The sequence below is a fragment of the Falco peregrinus genome, chromosome 2 (assembly GCF_023634155.1).
Source record: "Falco peregrinus isolate bFalPer1 chromosome 2, bFalPer1.pri, whole genome shotgun sequence".
Lineage (NCBI taxonomy): Eukaryota > Metazoa > Chordata > Aves > Falconiformes > Falconidae > Falco > Falco peregrinus.
This window is the reverse complement of record NC_073722.1, coordinates 11,798,077-11,820,062: the sequence shown is the minus strand read 5'-3', so window position 1 is coordinate 11,820,062 and position 21,986 is coordinate 11,798,077. Positions and strand designations below refer to the sequence as shown.

Below are 21,986 nucleotides of genomic sequence, written 5' to 3'. Positions count from 1 at the left end.
GCTCCCCTCTCCTCCCCCGCCCCGCGCCGCGGGATGGTCTCGCCCGGTGGAGTTTTTCCGCTGGTGACGTCAGGGAGGGGCGCGTTGAGTTCCCACGGACGTCACGGCGCGGGGGTTGGCGGCCCCGTGACCGCGCTCCCCTCCCCCGCCCGGCGGGCTGGGGCCGGCGCTAGGGCCAGGGCCAGGGCCAGGACCGGGCCATCTGCGGCCGTGGGTCATGGGGCGCCGGGGCTCCCTACGCGTGGGGCGGGCGGCGAGGGGCCGCCCGGGTTCCCAGCCTGTCAGGCGGGAGCGGGGAGGCGCCGCGCCGCGTCAGGTGCGGAGGGGCGCCGGGCAGCCCCGTGTCTCCGGGCCCGCGGGAGGGGACGGGCAGGGCGCTCCGCCGGCGGGGCCGCGTCACGCGTGTCACCCCCATGGGAGCCCGCGAGGGGCTTGGTGCGGGGTGACGGTGGAGCGAGGCCTCGTAGCGGGGGGTCCCGGCCCGGGGGGGGCCTGGCGGGGGCGGGAGGGCCCGGGGCGGGCGCGCTCCCCTCAGGCAGAGCGGGCCGGGCCTGCGCTCTCCGGCTGAAGTCGCCGCCTTTTCGCTGGACTTGCTGCGCGATGGCGGGTCGGATAAATCGCGGAGGCCGCTGCGGGAGGAGGGGGCCTGCTGGGACGGCGCTGCCGCGGGAGCGGGCCCGGCGGGCGGCCTGCCCTTACACTCGCCGCGGCCTCAGGCCTCCCCTCACCCCCCCGGGCCTTCTCCCTCCCCAGGGGTCTGGGGGCCGAGCCCCGCTGCCGGTCCCTGTGCTTCGGTGCTTCTGTCAGGGTGTTCGTTCCAGCTCGCTGCCTGCGGGGCGCAGGGCGATTACAGCGGTCCTGCAGAGGCAGGAGCCGGGTCACCTCAGCTTGGGGGGAGGCTCGACCCAGCAGAGGTCGGGTTTTGGAGAGGAGCTTAACTTTGCTATTTTTCTTTGCACTGCCAGGATCAACGACTTGCAGGCAGCCCTCGCGGGGATGTGCGACCTATTTCTAAACTGCCGGTGAAGGAGATTTCGCAGCCCCTCAGAGGTCCCAGGAAGCTGCGGCTGCTTTTGTTGGGCATGTGTGCAGGCGTGCCGTGGGGTATGCAGAAAAGGGAGTTTTGCCCTTGCTGGGGACTAAGGCGGCCTTCTGGGTCTGGAAACAAATGCCAGGTGTTGTCAGAAAGGTGGGACTCTTTTTCCAGTGGGTTGTTGCTCTGATATGATGAGGGCTCTGACTTTCTAGGGCAGCGTAGGTGCTTATCTTTCCTAAGTGTAACAGCCTATCCTGCTTTCCCCAGTACAGGAAAGTGATTGCATTCTGTCTCTGGGAGACGTGAAGAGCAGTTGATTGTTGCCTTTGTTCTAACAGCCTTTTAATCTGCTTGAAGACTGTTTGTCATGGGCCTACTGGCCTGTTTTTTTTTTTCCCTCCTAGAAAAAAGAGTTTCTTCGGATCATGTCTTCTAAATCTTTTTTTCTTACTGCTTTCTCCTCAAGCTTCTCCTTGCCTGACCCAGCTCAGAAGTGAGGTGCTGCACTTCCCTGCTGCATCCCGTGCACAGCCTGCTGCAAATTTGCCCTTCTCTCTTCTGCAGCTGTGCTGTGTTAACTCTCCATGCCAGTAACAGACATTTGTATTTGTCATTTGGCATCTCTGCTGGGGCAGTTCAGATTTTTGTAGTACAAGGGTGCCCGCAGTAACTTTCCTCCCTTTCTGAAGGCAGGTGCATCGTTTATCTTTCTTCTGTCACCTGAGAGCACTCTTCTTGCCTGGATTTGGAAGGTACTTGCTAGGGGTTCAGAGATGCCTTGGGAGAATTTCTAGAGCTTTCTGGTATGATGGAGATACTCGTTAGCTTTTTCTTCTGCCTGTTCTCTGCTTGATTTGCTTCCCTACTTCAGACTTGTCTGTGTCTGTCTCTCATTTCTAGAGGTGGTTTTGATGCCTTGTACCATTCTGATGCTTTGAACCCTCTTGGCTCGGAGGGATTTCAGTTATGAGCCATGCTGATTTCATCCCTGAAGGCTTGTGCTAACCTATTATTCTCATCTGTAATTTCATCTATCTATCATTGTTCCTAATTTCCTCTCCAGTCTCACAAGCCCTCTACTGACAGTGTTTTTCTCTCTACACTGTTTTTCTATTAAATAAAGAGAGTAAGTTGGAACATGTGTAGAGGTACTGCAGTTTCAAAGGTGGGTCCTAGAACTAGGTGCATAAACTTAGATCTGGCCGTGGTAGGCTCACCTACTCCTCCCTAAGCAAAAAGTTTAATACTTTAATGATCTTAAATGAAGATAATTAAAGAATGAGATAATTAAATAACATTTTAAAGGTAGGTAATTAGTACCCTGCTAATTTCTTCAGTTTTGTTTCCTGTAAAGTGAAGCAGTCATGCTGCCTGCTCTCGACAGAGATCTGCTAGCACTGGGGGCATGGTGGAGAGGCGGTCAGAGAGCTGCAGAGGGACGGCTGGAGCTCACTTTCTTTGCTTTCAGACACACTGACCACTCCTTGCAGCAGACCTCTCAGCTCTGATTCATACCCTCTGTGGTTTCAATCTGCATGGTAGAGACGAAGGCTTGATTGCCATGCAAAACTCTGAGCCCTGGTTCCTTGCTGACCAGACTCTGTGCCTGACTGGACTGGGCTGGTCTCAAGTCTGGGAACACTTATCCAGAAGGGCAAACTCATGACTAAGAGTTTATTTCCATGCCTGTTGTGCATGATGATCTGTAACCAGCTTTTTTTTCCCCCCTTTCTAGAAGACCAGATGCTTCTGGAAGGATCGAGTGGTTGGTGATTAAAGTAATACATGAGCTAGCTTAATGCCCCTGCTGTTTCTGTTGGGATTTGGCTAGGAAAATACGTAACAGCAGTGGTCTTAGGGATAGGTAACACAGGTTTTGTTGTATTTTGTGCCACAACACTGCTGAGAGATTACAGACTTGGTGACGGGGGAGCTGGTGGTTGACTGTGTGGTTCCACTCAGGAGATGAGGCAGCTGGGCCTGTGTCTGAGCTCCGTGTCCTCAGCTCCTGTCAAGCAGTCACTGATATTCAGGTGCGTCCTAGCCTGGTGGCTCTTGGTTCTGCTTCTCCTGCTCCATGGGAGAACCCTTTGCCCTCCAGAGCTGGCCGCTTGTCCTCCCTGCCACCACTCCCAGCCTCCTGCTCCAGCAGGTTTCAGGGAGCTGCTCGCTGCCCAGAGAGCTCAGCGGTTAAATAACTAATGAATCAGAGGTATGATATGTTTATTACTCAGTTTATTATGCTGATGATTTGAGTAGCTGAGTTTAGGCCAAACCACCTCCTCATGACCTGCGAGAAGGAAGGAGAGAAGGTTTCCTGCTCCCTGCTGTACTGAATGTGCTTTTCTCTGCTGTTTTGGGTGCTGGCTTTCCTAAGCCGTGTGTGACCATGCCAGTGTGACAATAATGACGGTGGTTTTGAAAGAAACAGAAGTTACTGACGATGCACAAAGCTGTTTTGCACACTTACTGCTTTGTCCCTGGGATTTGGCAAGAACAGTGATTTAGCTCCAAAGTATGAATCAATGTTTGCTTGGCGTCCCTCGGGGTGATTCAAAAGTCCCAATAGCCTGCCGTAGAAAATAAAATCCTTCTGAAAATAGAAACGAAAGATGCAATTAATTTTAGGTACATGTGACTGAGAGAAAAGAGAAGTTTCTTCTGAAAGCAATCCCATGCACATCTGGCTGGTGTTTCCACTAGCTGGAAGCAGTGAGCAAGGGGAGAGAAGGGGTCCACACCAGAGGCTGCATAGACTGCAAGAAATGCTGTTTTAACTTTTTGACCTGGTCTTACCCTGGAGATGCTAATGTTTCAAACATCCTGGTCAGTGGACATTGTTCATCATTTTCCGATGCTGTGGAAATCCCAGGCCCAGCAGAACTGTGTTACTTATTAAAGAACATATACATATGACTCACGTTTTTCCAGTGTGTAGTAAAACCAGTGACTTCCACAAACTCCGCTTCCTTGTGATTAATAATGAGCTGAGGATGATCTTTCCACCGCCTTGGTCAGGCAGCTCCTCCCAGCTGGTCATCCTTAAGCCAGGAAAGTGCTTGTGCTGCCTTTGGTGCTGCTGCCCTAATGCTCCCAGCATTTTCAGCTTGAAAAAGCATGATCTGAAAGGAAACTATGATCCTGGGGGAGATGGACACTAATGACTGAAATACCGCAGTGGATTAACAGGAAAAAAAACGTGGCAGTTTGCCTCTGCACAGGGCGGATGGCTGTGAGCGCTGTGGTTTCTAACTTCACAGTGCACGCACATCCCAGCAGCTTCTGATTTCTCCCACTAGTGAAGCCATCGATAGGGGTGGTGGCTCCTGGCTACTTTTTCGTGGGATGCCCCTTTGCCCTGCCCACATCCCCAGGAGCCCTTCACCTCCCCACCGTTGCCCTGTTGTGGGTCATCCTCTCTCCCCAGGCAGCGGGGGGTGGAAGTGCTCGCTTGCTCTCACCTCAGTTTTGGGCACCTGGGAAGAAGCTGGGAGGCAGGACTCGGTGGCAAACATGGGATCTTGGTAGGCTTAAGGAGGCTGCCCCAAAACAGGTTCACCTGAGGTGACAGCAGGGCAGAGGATGGATGTTTGAAATGGGCAGTGTTGCTATAGGTAGCTGAGATGATGGCTTTCCAAGGCACTTGGCTCTGATTTCTTGAGAGTGTCTCAGAAAGCGGAGCTTTGCCACTTTAACCCCGTACCTGTCTCACTGAGAAATAAGTAGCAGTAAGTCTGGGCAGCAGCTGGTAAAGTCTTCCACACAGCTAAGAAGGAGAGGGGGCACGACAGCGGCACTTCTGACATCTCCTTAAGTAAACACGCATGTCGCTTTGTCTCGGATATGAATGTGCACTGCAGGTGATTAAACAGTGTACTTCATATTTAGAAGTGGTTGTCTGCCTGTTGAGTCAAAATTTCCAAGACTTCTATATGTGGCAGCCAGCTTTTGGCTTGGCTTGCTCAGTAACTCTCTGGATCTACTTTCTGACACCTCATAATTTTTGGAATAATTATTTATGCTCCAAAGACCTACTACCTAGCTTCTTGGGGCAAAGCCATTTTAATTTCCTTTATAATGCTAGCGACGCTGAAGGGAATTGGTGTGTAAATAGCTTTCCTTAGAGCCACTGCAGCTGCTGGTGCTCACCTGTGTCTGAGGAAGGGGAGGGTAATTCATTGCCGTTTAGCACACGGGGGGAAATAGTTCTATTCAACCCTTTGTCTGCTGAGAGACAGAAATGGGCACATTGTCCATTTAGGACGTGGGTGTGACCATCAGCGTTTTGGTGGTAGCTTCTGAACAGCTATCAGATGCTGACATGATTTTCAGAGGGCTCTGGAAAGGTCAGGCTCTGCAAGGCCTGGCAGGGCTGCCATGTCCCCCTGACCTGCTGGCAGGTACTGGAGCCCTTGGTGATGCAGGAGCCGCTCACCTGCCTCTGCCGCGAGCACGAGCCAGGCGGGAGGCAGGTAGGGTGAGCGCTGTGAAAAGCCTGGGGTTTGCACAGCAGCACCGAGTGATGCTTTTCCAGAGCCCAGGTCGGCGGAGGTGCTGACCCTGTGGAGCTCCTGGTAGCAATGTGCTTTCTGGCACATTTAGAGGCAGGGGGAGGGGGGCCAGGGCTGCCTGTTAGCCTGGTCACTGCACCTGATGCCCAGTCGGAGGTGGTCTGCAAACCCTGCTGGTTGCCATGAGCTCCAAGGGGCAGAAGATGCAGCCTCTTTCCCAGTGACTGTGTTGGGGGTGAGAATATCTTAGGCTAAGATAAGGAGAGTTTTCTTGGTGTAAGCATCATTTTTCCTTCCTTCTTTCCTTCCTCTTCAAGGTGCAAGCAGACCTCTTTTGGGAGGAGTGTGGCCTCAGATTGGTTTAGTGTCTTCCATTGTGTTGGAGGAAGCACAAGTTTTATGGACAGGTTGCGGAGGACTTTCTTCCTACCCTCCCCTTGTGTTCCCTGCCTTGGGGAGATCTGGCTGGGATCCACTTCTCTTCCCCCTTTCAGCAGGTTGCCAAATGATGTCTTTGATTCCTGCACCATGAAAACAACCTGCAAGCAGAGGCTGAAATTCTGGCTTGCCGGGGTGGTGAGCCTGAGCTGGGAGGAGAGGGGAAGAGCAAAAAGGTCCATGCCAAAGAGCTTTAACTCTAGTTTTTGTACAGTTTTGAATTATTTTGTTATAAAACCGCACTCTGGCATTGCTAAGGGGTGGCAAAGGAGCTTCCCTGCTCCTGCCCTCAGGCACTGGCCATACAGCTGTTGTCTGGGGTGGAGACTATCTGCCTGGCTTTAAAGGTCTCTGCCAGCCGACTGCGGCGTGGCCCCCAACAAACCCTGCCACTGGGTGTCTCGGCATGTGTTGCATGTGCAGATGGTGTTGCACATTAGCAGGCTTGAGACTGAGAAGTGAGGTGTGATAGGGACCACCTGGGGACCCAACCACCCCACCACCTGTCTGTTGAAGCCCTCCAGATCACCCGGGGTCCAGTTTCCAGTCCCATCTGAGCAGGCTCAGCTATTTTTCCCGTGGTGGGGGCACAATGCTTATACCCTGCCTGATCTAAACAGTTATACATCGGAGTCCCAGAGTTTTCCTGAGTAACTGGATTTCGGAAGCTGTTCTGCAGATCACACTTGGGGTATTTATGTACTGAGCTACATTGCAGCTGTTTGGGCTCCTCTTGAAAAGCAAGGTGATGGGTACTGATGGAGGGCTATTGTCTCTGACATGGAGGTGCTGAGGATCCTTGGCTGGGCACTATGCTTCTCACGTAAAATGATGTTAATGTTCATCTTGGGAAATAAATACAACTTCTGTTTGTCATGCTTTATTACCCTGGTTTCATGGTACCTTGGCATTGCGGCAAATGAATGTGCTGGTCATCAGTTTCCAGCCAGTAAATTTGTAATGGAAGAGGGGCTGGAGCGGTGGAGCCGGCAGCCAAGCCCGGGCTGGACTTTCTCCTCGGGGGTGTGCTCAGCCGCAGCACGGTGGTTGGGCTGCCCTGGAGGCAGGGCTGCAGGCAGCTCCCACCACCTGGCTGGCACCCAGCTCTGCCCCACGTCACTGGGCCTGCTGGTTGTGCAAGTGCCCCTGTACTGGCGTGCCCTCCCGATGGCTTTTGTAACATGGCTGGTGGGGCTCTGGGGGTGCTTCACCCTCTGCCCCACCAGGCGCCCTGGGTCTCCTCGGCATGAGGCTTTGCTCAGCAATGACTGGCCTCGGCAGGAGTGGGGAAGCCTGAAATTTGGGCTGGGAAGCTCTTGGCGCTGCCAGACCCACCAAATCGGAGACTCCCTTTTGGGCATCTAACAGGGTTTTAGGCTTTGTGCTCCTTCTGCAGTTGCACGTAGCTGAGCATCCCCTGGCCCACTGCCCTGGGCCGGGCCGGTGAGCTGCCAAAGCCAGAGGTTTTGCTGATCCCCAGCCGTGAGGGCAAGGTTTGGTAGCTGGCAGCCTCCCAGGTGGCTGGCTGGGCTCTCGTCTCTCACCAGCTGTGTGCCGGAGGGGTTGCTCTGCTGAGGTAATGCGAGCAAGTCATGGCAAGTGCCACCTGGGCTGTGCCTAGAATAAATTTTGCACCCTGCAAAGATCTTCTGTGTATTCAATAGAAAGTTCCTCTGTGAATTTCCTACTTGTAATGCATCAAACATAGATTTAATTATGAATAGATGTTGTCCTTCCAGGGCAGCTTTATGAGACGTAGAAATGCACTTTTCCCTCTGCAGGTATGTGCTGGACTTTGGGTGAAACTGCTGCTGTTTTCCTCGGAGAGCAGCTGGGCTTTTTGAATTCATTATATTCTAGTGTCTTTCATTGAAAGAAATTCTAATTTTACCTCTGCATCCCAGGGATATTAGGGGGTTGGTGTGGGCTCTCAGTAATGGAATTCCAGTAGCTCTCGTTCCAGAAGACAACTTATAGAGAAAGGCATGGTCAGATGCTGATCCCTGCAGCGTGAAAGCATCGCTCTGCCCGGCACGGCTGGCTTTGGGGGAAGTACAGGATCCCTCCATTGCCATATGTCAGTCTCCCCAACTTCTCTTCAGCCTGCTTCTTTCAGTGCTTTACCGTCCTGGGGCTTGGTGTCTCACCACAGCTCAGAGCTGATGCCACCTCCACCTCCTGCTTCTGGGGATAAGGCATGGAGCTGGCAGCTTGTGACTTACGGAGCTGTCTGAAGCCAGAGAGGTGCTCCAAAGTGGCAAATAGTCCGAAATGATACTGTTCTTATTATCTCTTGTCTACTTGGTGGAAGTGTTGGTGAGTTGCCCAGGACCCTCCTGAGCTCCTGCTGAAGGTGTGTGTTTATGTGACATTTCAGCCTTGGCTTCTCCATATGAAGCAGTGACACACTCGGTGGCTGATGAGGCAAGGGCAGGAGGAGAGTCATGCAATAGATCCAAGTATGTGGTATTTAAAAAAAAAAAAAAAAAAGACAAGACTTTGGAGTGACTTCAGGATTTCTGTATGTTGGACAGACAAGGTGCAGTTTTGAACAACTTGTCCTTTGCATGGGAGCAGACACTGCCCTGTGAAAGCCCCTTTGCCTCGAGAAAACAGGACCTTGTCTGAGGCTAAATCCATTTCCCCTCCATTGAGCTGGGTCCGGGAGAGCAGCAAATTCCCCCTGAGGTGGGCAACAAGCCCTGGGCACTGAAGCTCATGGCAGGGAGGATGGGAGGGTGACTCGGAGGCAGCCCGGTGACCTGGTCCCACAGCGGGGTGGCACAGAGCAGACCTGCAGACCGAGAAATGTTCTTGCAAGTGCAGCGAAGCTGCAGTGGTTGATCATTAGCGGCTCCAGCGAGGCTTGAACGTGTATCCTGGAGGGGAAAGGCCTGCTGCCCCGCTGTCCGTGACCAAGCTGAGCATCCTTTCCGTGATGCCATGCAAGATCCAAAGTCTAGCAAAGCAAAGGGCTGATTTTTTGTTCCAGCTCGGGGGTTTTAGGGCACTGTCAAGGGGCAGCATCCTGGCCTGAGGCCAGGAGTTAACACTCTTGGCAGCACTTCTTCTTTGTACAGTATGGGGCAGACATGCAGGAAGGAAAACCCACTCACCACTGCCGACCAAAACCCCACCGGCGGCTGATGGTAGGCACAACCGACTTCGTGTCGTCCCCAAACTTTCAGCAACCACGATACTGGCTTTTCTGGGAAATGTAGGACATTACTGTTTGACGGTGCTCATGAAACAGCGTGGGTGTACCACCCTAAGTTGCAGTGGCCTCTCTCCTCCTGAAGAAAACCTTACCACCTCTGCTATCATCTTAATTTAAATGTCTGAGGGTGAACGTGAAGGCCAGCTCCATTTCTAGTTTCTGAGACAAGCAGGATAGATGAAATACCATTGCATCTCCAGGTGAGGTGTCAGGTAAAGAGCAGAGCTGGCCCTGCTTGTGAAAACTCAGGCAGGCTCTGCACGTATTTCCTCGCCTGGAAAACAGTGGGGTTTGACTGAAAAATAAACATAGCCCAAGGCTGTTTTAAAGGGGAAAAAACACAAGCTCATGTGCTTGACAGCTTCAGGTCATGGGATGAGTTTTGTATTTGGTTTTTGTAGCCTGAAGCATGTGAGCATGAGCCTTGTGTCGCTTTAATTGTGTGGCGTTGGGGCCTGAGCTGGCTTGGGGAGCTCAGCATAGCTGGGCTGATTCCACAGCTGCATATTGTAGGCATATGGCAGAGCGGGGGCTTTACCAAAACACCTTGGTTAATAAGCACTGTGCTTTTTCCAGCTAAGTGTGTCCAAGTCCTTCAGTGCCTTCCACTGAGATAGACGGTGAGCTCTGCAGCAGATTATTTTTAGTTGTGGGTTTTTTTGTGTGGTTTTTTTTTTTTTTTTTTCAAAAAGCTATATTTAATAATCAAATATGAGATGGTGATTTTGGGTGATGGCACTTTTTATTTGCAACATCACTTGCTCGCTGTCTGCAGCATCAGTGCTATATGCTGCATGCCTTTCCTCTGATGATGTGGCGATGCCCCGCTGAGGCCTCTTGCAGGGAGAGGTGACATTGCCTTAACTGCAGGTGGGGGGTGCTGGGATCCCAGGGCTGTTTGTTTTTCAAATAGTGTTTGCTGCAGTTTCTATTTTATGCATTTTCCAACTACTGTCCAGCTGTCAGGTTGCTTTGAGATGAGTGCAGTGCTGCCCACACATCTGCTCCTCCTGAGCGTGCTTGGGGCTGCCTTCATCTAGTGCAGGGATCCCGGGCTCGCCCTGGAAAGTGGATGGGCTTCTCCTTGAATTGGAGAGACATGTGCCAGCAGCATCTCCTGGCACCTGTGACCCCCGACAATGCTCACTGGGCTGTTTGCACAGATGTCAGAGACAGTGAGGTACATTGTGCTAATCCCCCTCACAATCGCTGTTGTATCTTCTGGTTTTTGCACTGCCACAAGAGCAGACATGCCTGTGCTCAGAAGTGCTGCTGTTTCTGTCCCTTAGCTTGTTTCTCTTTTGACTCATCTCCCTCTTTTTATTCTCTCCTTGCAGTAACCCCCCTGATACTGGTGTCTTTCTTCCATGGCTGCAAACTTATTCCTTTTCATTCCTCCCAATGCTAAGGTGTTATAGGATGGGTAAGAGCACCTCCTCGCATCGGTGACAAAGTGGGCATCCACTGCAAGTGAATTTGCCAACTGTTTTGTTTCTTTTTCTTTCGGTGTCCACCAGCTTGGCCATGGTTTGAAGGCAGTGGGGTCCCAGACAGTCAGCGGGCATGTCATGTGCAGCCCAGCCCTCCCTCCGGCTTTGGGAGCCTGCTCTCTCCTCTCCTGGACCTTCACTGCTGCGTGAGGGGGACCTACGGCAGAAATGGGAACTGTTTGTTTCTATCACTTACTCATCAGGCTCAGGGGGGAAAATCCTGGTGGAGAGGGTGGGGCAGAGCTGTTCTCAATGTTCAGGCTAATGGCAATGCCGAGTGCTTGAACTCCCCCTCCAAGTCCCTCCGAGCACCGCATCCTGTTACCCGTCTGCTTAGTCCCAAATGCACGCACCTCTGCTGTTGGAGAAATACTTCTTCCGATGTGAGAAAAGGCGTGGGGCTCGTTAAGAGCTGTTTGCACACCAGGGTTCAAGGCGGGTGCTCAGGAAGACTCATGTGGCTGTGGGATGGAGAGGGAGGCGGCTTTTTAATAGCAGCAATGAGAAACACTCGGGTTCTCGTCGCTCCACAGGAGCCGATCAAATTACTCCAGGTTTCACACACCCCCTTCAAATTAGCTCCAATAACTGCCATCACGGGGACAGAGGTTTCGTTGCACCGTGCAGGGTGTGAAGCCCAGGGCTGCCACCGTGCATTCTGGCACTGCAGCGGCTGCAGATGTACCTGTTGCAGGTATGATCATAAGGACAGGATCTACCATCACTGAGTGCCGCGCGTTGGTGGGCTTCAGCCAGCGCTTGGCAGCCCTCCGACAGTCAGAAACGTCCTGTGAACCCAGCTTTGCTTCGGTTTCCACCCCCACCCCCCCCAGGCAAGTGAAATGCAGTGCCTTGCGAGCGCTCGCGTGGTGTTGCTAGGGGAATAAACGAGTTTCTGCTGGGCTGTAATTCAGCCTTGTTCGCGGTGACCCTTGGCCATCTCCCTGCCAGCATTTCCAAATCCCCATCTCCGCTCCCGCAGGTGCGGCCCTGTGTGGGCGCAGGTGCGGCTTTCCGTCACTAGATGTCACTGTCTATACAGAGAATTTCAGAAGCTGGTGGAACGGATGATTAAATTAGGAAAAAAGAAGAAAAAAACCCCACAACCCCAAACCCAAGCTATTTGGAGAGGGTGTGTAAGTGACTGGAAAACGTACATTCAACGATGACCAAAATAAGAAGGTCTTCCTCTTCTTTATCCCCCTGCACTTTGGCAGAGACATTAAGTGCTGCTCGGGAAAATGAAGTCCCCGCAAGCCCTTTTTTAAGGAAGGCGCGGGAGGCTGGTGGCCATCTCGCCTTGTCTGTCCCCTCCTTTGCAAAGTGCTGGTGGTAGGATGGAGCCTGCTTTAATCTCCCTCTTGTGGCGCAGACTGAAGAGAATAGTAAATAAGAAAAAGCATGCTGACTGCAATGCAGGGACAATTTTCATCTAGTTTCTGGAGTTTCTTTTAAAAAAAATCTTTCTGGGTTGTGGAGAGTTTAAATTAACCCTTTAATTAAGCTGACAGGATAAATAGACTGCAAAGAAATGAGAGTGCATGCGATGAGCAGTTTTTGCTGGCTACGTTTGCTTCTGTGTTTGTGTTGTCTTAGCTAAAAAGACTAAGTATTTCTTGTGTGCTGTACTGCTATTCTTCCTTTTCCTCCAGGTTTTTAGTCAGTTCTAAGGATGCTTCAGGCAGCTAGCTATGGCACTAATAAATAGTGCTTTAGGCAAATCTGGCTTTTGTTACTTTTTATTTACATTCTGGTGTGGGTTTAGTATCACAGATGTCCTCAAAATTACCGAATTTGTTTCCTCAAAGATTTTAACTTGGAAGAGAGTGTTGAGAGCTGGGCTTTGCTGCACTGGGAATATTGCTTCTTTTTGGTTTGGCAGGCAATGGAGCGTATGAACACACTGCCGTGCCAGATCTGCCTTTATTTTACCGTGTGGCCTTTTTTTTTTTGCCCCTAAGGAATGAAAGGCGCGCATCTTTGTGCATTATACTGATATCCTTGTGCAAAGGTAAGATAAAAACCCAGTGAGGGTGAGGGGGCTGGAGGGGTGACCTTCTTGGGATGCAGGGTGGCCTGCAACAGGGAGAGATGCTCCTGAGAGAGGTGAGGGGGCTACTGGGACCCTACTTTCGAGCCTCACCTGGCTGTTGCATTTCTCCTTGCCTGGCCATGGACTGTGTCTGCCACCCTTTCTCTGTGCCTTACATCAACCCTGGGCGCAGAGCAGAGAGCGTTTGCAGCGTGTTGCTCACTATTTTCTTGTGTCTCGGCTAATATACGTATGAAGAGGGGTGAGCTGGTCTCATCGAGCTCCCTTGGATCTCGTGGTGCTTGAATACTGTGAAATTTGGAAATAGTCGACACTGCCAGCGAGATGCAAATCTAACAAGTGGTCTTGCTGATTCAGTAGGGCCTTGGATGGGACTTGTGTGCTTGAATGACATCCCCTTGCATATCTGATGTTGCTGATTTCTTCAGTGGCTCTGCTCTCCCCTTGGTGGAGTGGGGGACAGGTACTGAATCTCTCAGTAGACCTAGCGGTGAAGTTTGGTGGCTGTCTTGGATTTTTTTGTTTACCAGAGTGCAAGCAAAATTCTTGATCTAATGCAAACTTGGCAGTTGTTTCTGAGGTGCAAGTAGGAATACAAAGGTCTCATGTTTTACTACAATTTGTCTCTGTTGTCATATTAGCTACTTCGCAAAATTTTCCTATTTGGCTTTCATTAGCAAAAAAAAAAAAGCAGCAGAGGGACTTTCTGCAGTAGTGCAATGAGCCGTGACTTCTGAATTTGCCTCTTCTTTCCTCCTTAATCTTGGTAAGAGCACAGCGGAGCCTCAGATCCTGCCTGTGGGCTGGAAGGACGTGCCCTGTGTGAAAGGGGACCTGAAGGGTACTTGCCAGTGCTGGGTTTTATGCCTTGGTCTTTCCATAAAAAAAGAGACCGAGGGTATAAAAAACAGCAAGGTGAGAACAATTTTGGGCCATTGTGGTCTGTAGGGTTCTGTTAAACTGAAAGAGAAATGGAAAAAGCAGCTCCATGTCTGATGGGTATCAGTTAATGCTTTTATAAAACATGTCTGGAAAGGCCCAGAGTGAAAATGATGTGTAGGGAGGAAACCAGCAGACGACACTGAAAAACAGCAATTGCTTTTTGTAAAACATTCAAAGGAAACGGAACAATATTCATTTTATTGGGAATTTATAATCAAAGGGAAAGTTATCATTTTGACTGGAGATGGAAAATTGCCTGATTATCTTCACTTTTTCTGTGCCTGCACAGGGAAGCGTTTCTCTGCTGGTGAAGTGAAGGAAAATATAAAAAGCAGAAGATGGAGAGGGGAAGAAAAATACTGCTTTTGTTTCCACTTCGTATTCTGCTACCAATATTAGCAAACAATACTGTTGCTTTTCGAAGCTGTTCTCCCGCATGTGTTAGGCCTCCCTGGGGAATGACAGCAAGGGACAGGCTCTGGCGGCTGTAAATCTGGATGATTTCTTTGCTTTTCCACAAATTCTTTGGTTCTATCAGGCTCCAATCTGTTGGCTGTTTTATCAGCCTCCTTATCTGGTAGATGGGATGATTCTTATTTGTTTCGTAGAAGGTGTGGGAAGGTTGAGGGTTTTTCTCTTTTTGATGTACCCAAACCCAAAAACATCTTGAAGGTTTTTACCTGTTTAGTTTGGAGAAGGAGGGGTGAAAGGTGTGAGCATCAGAGGTAGTGCAAAATGCCAGATCTGGGTGAGGATCTTTTCTGAACTGGCTTCTGTAGATCTGTCTGGCAACTCGGTCAATGAAAAGAAAAATGAGGGGAAAATCCCAACCCCACAGCCATTTGTGGCACATATATTTTATTTATTGCAGCCTTCTAATGGCAATATTCCTCCACCTCTGGTGCCAGCACCTTAAGGCCTTTTGGAAGGAGCCGGTAGATGTCATGCTGTGAGCAAGAGGAGAGTGGAGAGGTGCAGAGGGACAAATGGCATCAGTTGGCGAGTGCCAGCATGCCCTGGCCGGGCACCACGTGGGGCTGCCTGCTGCTCTCTGCTGAGCAGGGGTGTGAGACCCCACCAGCACCTTGCTCCTGCTCCAGCACTCCTGTCGTGGCTTTTAATCCATTTCTTTATACTCCTAAAGCCCATCCACAGGCTTAGCTGGGCTTTGGTGGCCAAAATGTGAGCAAACATCGAGCTCCCTAGTCACTCGAAGGCAGAATAAACGCCTGTGAAGTGAGAAGCTTTAATTTTTTCAGAGGAGTCTCCCCCTCGCCCACCAAACTCCCTGGCACCGGGTCGCCTGGATGGTGAAGGGGTGCAGTCACCGTTCTTGCATGCAACACATCCAGTATTGCCAATCACCTTGCAAATTGTGGAGGTGTCATTTCCCCCCAGCCCACATCTGCGAGTAAGTATAGCCCAGCATGGGTGTCACCTCTTTCCTCACGTGTGGAAGACTGATAAAAGCCATTTTTATAATTATCATTTATTTTTTCCCCCTCGTCACTGGACTTTCAGGGGCTGCCACAATCCATGTGGGGCTGGCAGAGTGTTGCACAAGTAAGCTTCAGTCCTCAAAACCCACCGGAGGCCGGCAGAGTAGCATGGGGGAGGAAGGAAGGTATTTCTTTTTGCAGCAGAAGTATGTGAGCAGAGAACCGCTGCGGCTGCGGGGCTGCAGGGGTAGCCTTGCTCTGACCCAAGCACAGGCACTGAGGGTGGAGCTGAGGGCAGTGCTTTTGCTGTTGGCTTAAAGTACTGTCTCCCGTGTGCAGAGCGCTTAAAACCCCTAGGGTAAATAAGAGAAATGGTCAATAAATAATGCATATTTGGCACGACATTCCTTTAAACAGCTCTTCTTGTGCTTGCCAAGCCGTGGCCTGATATTTGAGCATCCGTGTCTCGCTGGGGCAGTGGCTGGGGGGAACAGGAGGTGCCTGGGTTGTGCTGGGCAGGGAGTGCTCTGGCAGCACCTGGAGATCACAGCTCAGCAGGCAGAGTGGGTAAGGAGATAAAGACAAGCCAGATTTGTCCCAGGCTGTTCACTTTTCAGTACGCAGCCTTTTAAACTGCTCTTATTTTATTTTTCTGAATGCTGCGGCATGCCTGATTAGAGCTGGTTAGCGCGAGCTGCTAGATGTTTGAAACCAGAAGGGTTTGCTTTTGTCTCAGTGATGTCTGGAGGACTGGGGAAGCTTTTTAGGGCTTGCTCTCTTTCAGGAGCAAGGATGAGCCTTCTGCAACTGCCTCCCCCCTTGACTCCCCTCTAACCACAAGTCGCTGAATTTTTAGCATGTCCTTCATGGAAATAGCTCCTTAATATCAGTTGAGCTTTTTGCCGATCTCTCCGTCTCTTGGTGTTTCTCCGTTCCCTTATCTTGTTTACGAAACTGTATTATGTGAGACAAAACTCATTTGTTGGTGAGGAAGGGACATTGTGCTCAATGGGATATTTGCTGTGTACCTGAGGTATAATCTATCCTCTGCAGTAATACAGACTGCAAAATGAATGGGTATTTATTTATAATAATATAGCAGACAGTCCATAGGGAGGTGTCATCTTGTTTGTAATCAATCCCAGTGCGATGCTGTGCTTGCAGCACAATAACGCTTTGCATTAAGTGATGAATTGGTTTAGTCTTCTTATTCTGACTGTCATTTTTCTTCACTGAAGATGCATTGCCTCCATTATGCGACCCTTGTAGCTGAGCATCAAATATCCACGGGTGCTTAAAAGGAAGCGGGTGAGATCATGCATATTCCCATGTAGAAAGGGAAGGGAGCAGCCCCCCAAACAGCCACGCTGTTGATTATAGGGAGTAATGGGTTCCAAATAGGTGACTGGGTGCAGCACGAGCTGTGCTTGCGGTGAGGTAAGCAATGATTTATTCTGCTGAAGTGGGTCATTATTGAACTAACATTGTATTTCTGGATTGATTTCAACTCAGAACCTGATGACAGAGTAGATATTTTACTGCCGGAGAAATAGACCATCCATGATAGCAAACAAGCTAGATATATTTTAAAAGAGACATTCTTGGTATGCTGGGGAAAACAACAACAACAAAACCTCTATTAGAAGAACTGAATTTGGGTGCTACGGAGATGCAATCGATATGCCGGTGTTGTAAATGTATGGCTGTTACCATCAAAGAGGAAAATCTGCCCGTTGCTCAGTAGCTTGTGAATGAGTTGCCAGAAAAATAATAACCTGCTTTATGAAAGATACTGTAGAAAATGTAGTCACATAGTCACATTTGAAGGCTGCCTTGGCCGGGCTCTGGATGTTTTGCAAGGCGATGCTGCTCGGAGAGGGAGGACTGGGCTCTGTACGCCAGCAGGGCTGCGGGATGGGGAGAGAAAGTGGGGCTGGCTGGTTTTTTTGGTCCTGTGTCCTTCCCTCCCACACTCGTCCAAAACTTGGGACCACCCCCTGTGCTGTGGCTGTTAGGTTGTTTGCCCAGACCACTCGTTCAGTGGGCCTGTACCTCCAAGATGTCCTTTAATTCATGGCAGGTTGGGCTACCCACGTGTGCCTTGGGTTGTCCTGCACGTAAATAGGTTTGAGGGCTGAGACTCTTAAAAGTAACAGCAGGAGAAAACAGGTCCATGTTTTTAATCCTTTCTGCTCCCATGTGATACATGAGACAAGCTTGCAAATGTCCTTCTGTCTTTGTAAAACCAGAAATACCAGGGGTACGAAGTCTACTTTTCACTGTATTTCCCTGGAGGTAACAGAAATGTCTGAGCTCCCAAAGGAGCAGCCAGGGTGTGCAGGGACAGCTCTTCTCCTTGTCGCTGGCAGTTAGGGAGGGGGTGAGGAAAATACACAAAACGCCCCGATATACGCTACATGTTCTTAGTAACAACCATTCAGTTTTCAGTAGGAGTAGCTAAAATAATAATGCTTCCCCTCTGCCACTTTTGCATAAAGCCTTGTAAGAAAAATGGGGTAGGTAAAAATACATCGGAGCGCTGGGGAGAAATTGGTAGTTTTGAAAGAGGCTCGAGAGCATCCTTGGCACCCTTTTATGCAGCACAAAGAAACACAACCAGAAAATTGCTTTTCCTCCCTAGGCTTAAAGTCGGAAAAGCCACTTAACTCTCACAGGCTGCGCTGTTTTGCTGCTGCCCTCCCTCCTGCCGTCACTCGTGTGATGCCTGGTCCCTGCCGTGGGCGCCCCAGCTCCCCGCGGTGGCACCCCGGTACCGGTGGAGGAGGCAGGCACCGGGCAGCCTGCTTTTCTCGCCATCCCCTCCCTGGCTGCGGGGGCCGGTCACTGAGCTAACATGAGAAAAGGCCTCAAAATCAGTTATTCTTCTGAAGTGGGAGCTCCCACTGGGACCTGAGCTCGCAGCCAGCAGGGGTGGGGATCAGTGGGCTGGCAGTGCCAGTCAGCTGTGGAACTGCCTGGCAGACCTCAGGCTCAGCCGCTGCTTCCCAGGCTTTGGGATGAAATACAGGCAGGTGGGTATCTGGTGCCGCAGGTACGGTGCCCGCTGCAGCCTTCCTCTTTGTCCTCAGGCTGCTCCTAGCCGTAGGTGCCCACCACTTCAGTCTGGCAGGAGGCTTTTGTGGCCCCTCCAAGTTCAGCAGCTTGGGCACTGGGCAGTGCAGGTGCGGTGATGCTGAGCTGTCAAGAGTGGTCCCAAAGAATATTTATCAATATGGTCATAGGTGCTATATATATATATATATATATATATATATATTTATATATGAGGGCTTGCCTGCTCCTTGGACACACTGCAGCAACGCGCTCGGCCTGCTGCTTGCCTGCCTGCTTCGCCTGTGGCTGGCTTGACTGACAGCTTCCTGAGGGTGAAGAGGGATGGCGATGGCTGGAGTGGTGGATACCCAGGCAGAGATCTCTGTTGGCAGCATCGTCCTGTGGTCTTGACAAAGGCACATTTTCCTCCGGCTCTTGAGGAGTCTTGGAGAGAAGACAGAGTCCTTTGCGAGGCACTCGAACTTTAGACAAGTAGAAAAACACCATAAAATCAATATGTAGGGAAATTGCAGGTGCTCTGCGGCCAAGTGCTCAATGTAACATCAAACTACCCGTCATGAGTGTCAGCCTCCACTTCTACTGACACCATTAAGGTCACTTTCCAAATTGTCAGTTTGGAGCATCCTGCAGATGTATGGACTGTAACTCATTTGATCGTTTTCAGAACACATTCAGCTTTCACTGTAATGCCCTGTTTCATACAGCCACCTCGGATATAGGCTGTTAAATCTTTGCTCCCAACCATAGTACGCAAGACTCCATTACATGCAGCCTTGACATAAAGGTCTTGCTATGGCATGCCAAATTCTCCTCTCTCAAATTCAGTCTCTTGAAGAGAGAGAGCTTGCAGCTGTCTGGCCATCTTGAACCTTCCCTCCCCTTTTTGGAAAGGGAAATACTAAAGCTCAGTGTGGATTTGCGAGGTTAATTATCTACTGCAGAGCATCTCTCAGCATCTGGGAGGCAGTGTGGCTCCCAGCTGACGTGCTGCTGACTGAGATCACTTGGGTCCAGTTTCGGCTTGGTTACTGACCTGGGACAGGTGGCAGAGGACAAATCACTCCTTGCCTTAAATTTCCCATTTATAGATTGGAATAAATACTGTTGCTTCTGTTGTCTGGTACTGTGACAGTGTCATCGTGAGAGACTGTATGAGACCAGTATTATTTATTAATTTTCATTATGAATCCATTTGGTTTTGAACTGAACCGTTGCCTTTATATTGGGTTTTACTTTAGATCTGTGGTCGTGTGTGAGCTTTTCTCTGGAGCTCTCTTTACTGTGTTAGATGTCTAACGTAAACTAGTTGTCTGGGCTTCCATTACAGTTGGTGTAGGAAGTATCCTCTACAAAGACAGGTGATAAATTCCAAATCAGCTGTGGTGGATCCTGCCCGAACCTTCCTGTGTGTAATAAAAGATCCAAGTTTTGTTGCATAGCTCTGTTCTCTTGTGAATCCTGTGCACTTGCACGTGATGATGGCACTTCCGAATGAGCCTCTTTCCATGGGTAGTGGTGATGCTTTTGAAGGTGTCTCCTGTATTTTATTTGGAAATCTTATTTGGAAAATTTTTGCAAGACACGTGGAATTGCCATTGCCAGCAGTTTACAAAATCATCCTTCTTTAAGGGAAAACCCTCTGCTGTAAGGTGAAGTAGTAACGTGGAGGACTTAAGAATTGTTCCTGTCTCTTGCTTGCCGATTGATGTAGCAGTTCTGCTTTTCCCAAGATGAGCTTTGCTTTGATGAGCCTTGATGCTGCTGTATCACATATATATCACGTGCTTAGTCTTGGGCTCACCCTTACAATGTCTTCTACTTTGGTCTGTGAAAGAGTCCTTCTGCACACGGTTGGCATTTTGCTTCCACCTCTCTCTGAGCCCTGCCTGAGTCCTAACTGGGTGGCTGGACAGCTGCTCACCTCGGTGAGATAAATTGAGTCACTTAGCTCCCTTCTGTCTCTTCTCCCTTTTGATCTTGAAGCAGGTTTAGTTCTGATGCCTGATTTTCCTTTGTGCCTAGCTCTCTCAGTCTATTAAAACTTCTTAATATGGTTGCAATCTTGTATCTTGTCTTTGCTGGCCCTTTGCTCAATACAGCTGCTTACAAGCTTAACTTCACTCTAATGTGTTTTCCAGCTCTGTCACTCAGCTGCCCTGCCTCCTGTACTAGCAATTTCATGGAGTCAGCAAAATCACCCAAATTCACAACTTTTAATCAGTCATTCATGTCTAAATTCAATCTGTGTCTACAGAAACAGTAGCAAGTCACTATTCTTGCTGCTTCTATTTTGAGAAAGGAGAAAAATGTGGAAAAGGAGATGCCGCTTGTGTGCAGAACTAGAAGCTAAGGTCCTATCTCGCTCTTGCATGATGTAAGTTCCTAATAAAGTAAATGGGATTTATATCCTGCAGTAAAAAAAAAGATATTGGGAGCTTTTCCTTGTCCTTCTGATTACTGTAGCCCTAAAGAGGTCATTAAGGCCTCTGTTTCATTTCTAACCCAGCACCTTTGACGTCCTCAGAGGTGCTGAGGACTTCTACCACCTGCTGATCTTACTAGAAACTAGGAGTGTCTGGCAGGTCCTGATGTGCAGGTGTGAATATGGGTGTTAGCTGTCTTTCTCCCCAGAATAACTCTCCTTTAGCTTATTTGTCTGCAAAACTGAGATAGCAGTAATTGCCTGCTGGCCAGGGGTGTTGTGAGGGTTAATGGCCATGCTACAAAGTGCTTTGATGGTCGTGAGCACTGTAAGACCTTGGTAGGTCTTCAAATGATGCTGAGCTCATGGCCCTGTTGAAAACCGCCTTGCCTTGGACTGAGCTCTGGCTGTGCCTCCAGCCACTGGAGGAGCCCAGTGCAGGTGCAAGAAGAGGGGTTGTGTGCATCCTTTTTGTGGCGCCTTCAGCATCTGTTGAGTTCATAGTGGTGGGACACAACCCTGCGGACACAGAGATCCTCTCTGCTTCCTTGTCAGGAAAAATGCTGTCGTGCTAGTGTATCCGTAAAGATACATGCACAAGGCATTTTTTTCCTGGCATAACTCTCGCCCCATGAGGGTTAATGTGGGGAACAGATGAGGACTCCTTCTCTTCCCAGGCATCTGCAAATGGCCGCTGTGCATATGGAATTTGACTGTATAGCATACGCGTTGTGTTAGATGTGTTTTCCATGCAGCAGGCTTGCAGAGCACAGAACAATGTGTCCCCTGTTTTTGTTTAGGAAACCCGAGCCAGAGACGTGAGAGTCCTTGCACAGGCTGTATCTGTGTCCGCCACGGATCAAACCTTCCACCCTTACCAAATCACTGTCCTATCAGAAGTTTGTGGTGTGTATACAGTCATCTCTTTTGTCCCTCTGTGGCTGGACTGTCAGTTCAGGGTCAAAAAATGTGTACTTAAGCAGTGGCAAAATAACTCCTTTCCACATGTCATAGCGACACAGGACGGCTAGCAGGCATCTTTTGATGGCTGAGGGAAGAGGCATTTGTGAGCTCTTTTGAAGACCAAAAGTTTGGGCTAACGCAGGGCAGGTTTTAAAAAAGAATTAGGCACTTGAAAGCCATTGCAATTCAATACCGTGAGTGCAGTCACCTTGCAGAGTTTTATTTGCAACCACCAGAACTCCAGAACAGCTGAATATCAGTCAGATTGAAAGTAACCTGACCTAAAAGTGAACATGCGGAATATGTGAGAGACAAGCGTGTACGTAATGGAAGCCAGCACCAGAGAAGCAAGGATGTGATTATGTTTAAAGTGGAAGCTAAACACCCAGTATTAGAGCTA

General features: G+C 49.9%; 1 long non-coding RNA gene across 1 annotated transcript; it reads left to right on the top strand.

The window, feature by feature from the left end:
• Positions 1-126: 126 nt before the first annotated feature.
• Positions 127-6,868, top strand: LOC129783926 (uncharacterized). The gene is made up of 2 exons (XR_008746041.1): positions 127-311; positions 966-6,868. It is a non-coding gene; the product is annotated as an uncharacterized LOC129783926 (long non-coding RNA).
• The last annotated feature ends 15,118 nt before the right edge of the window (positions 6,869-21,986 follow it).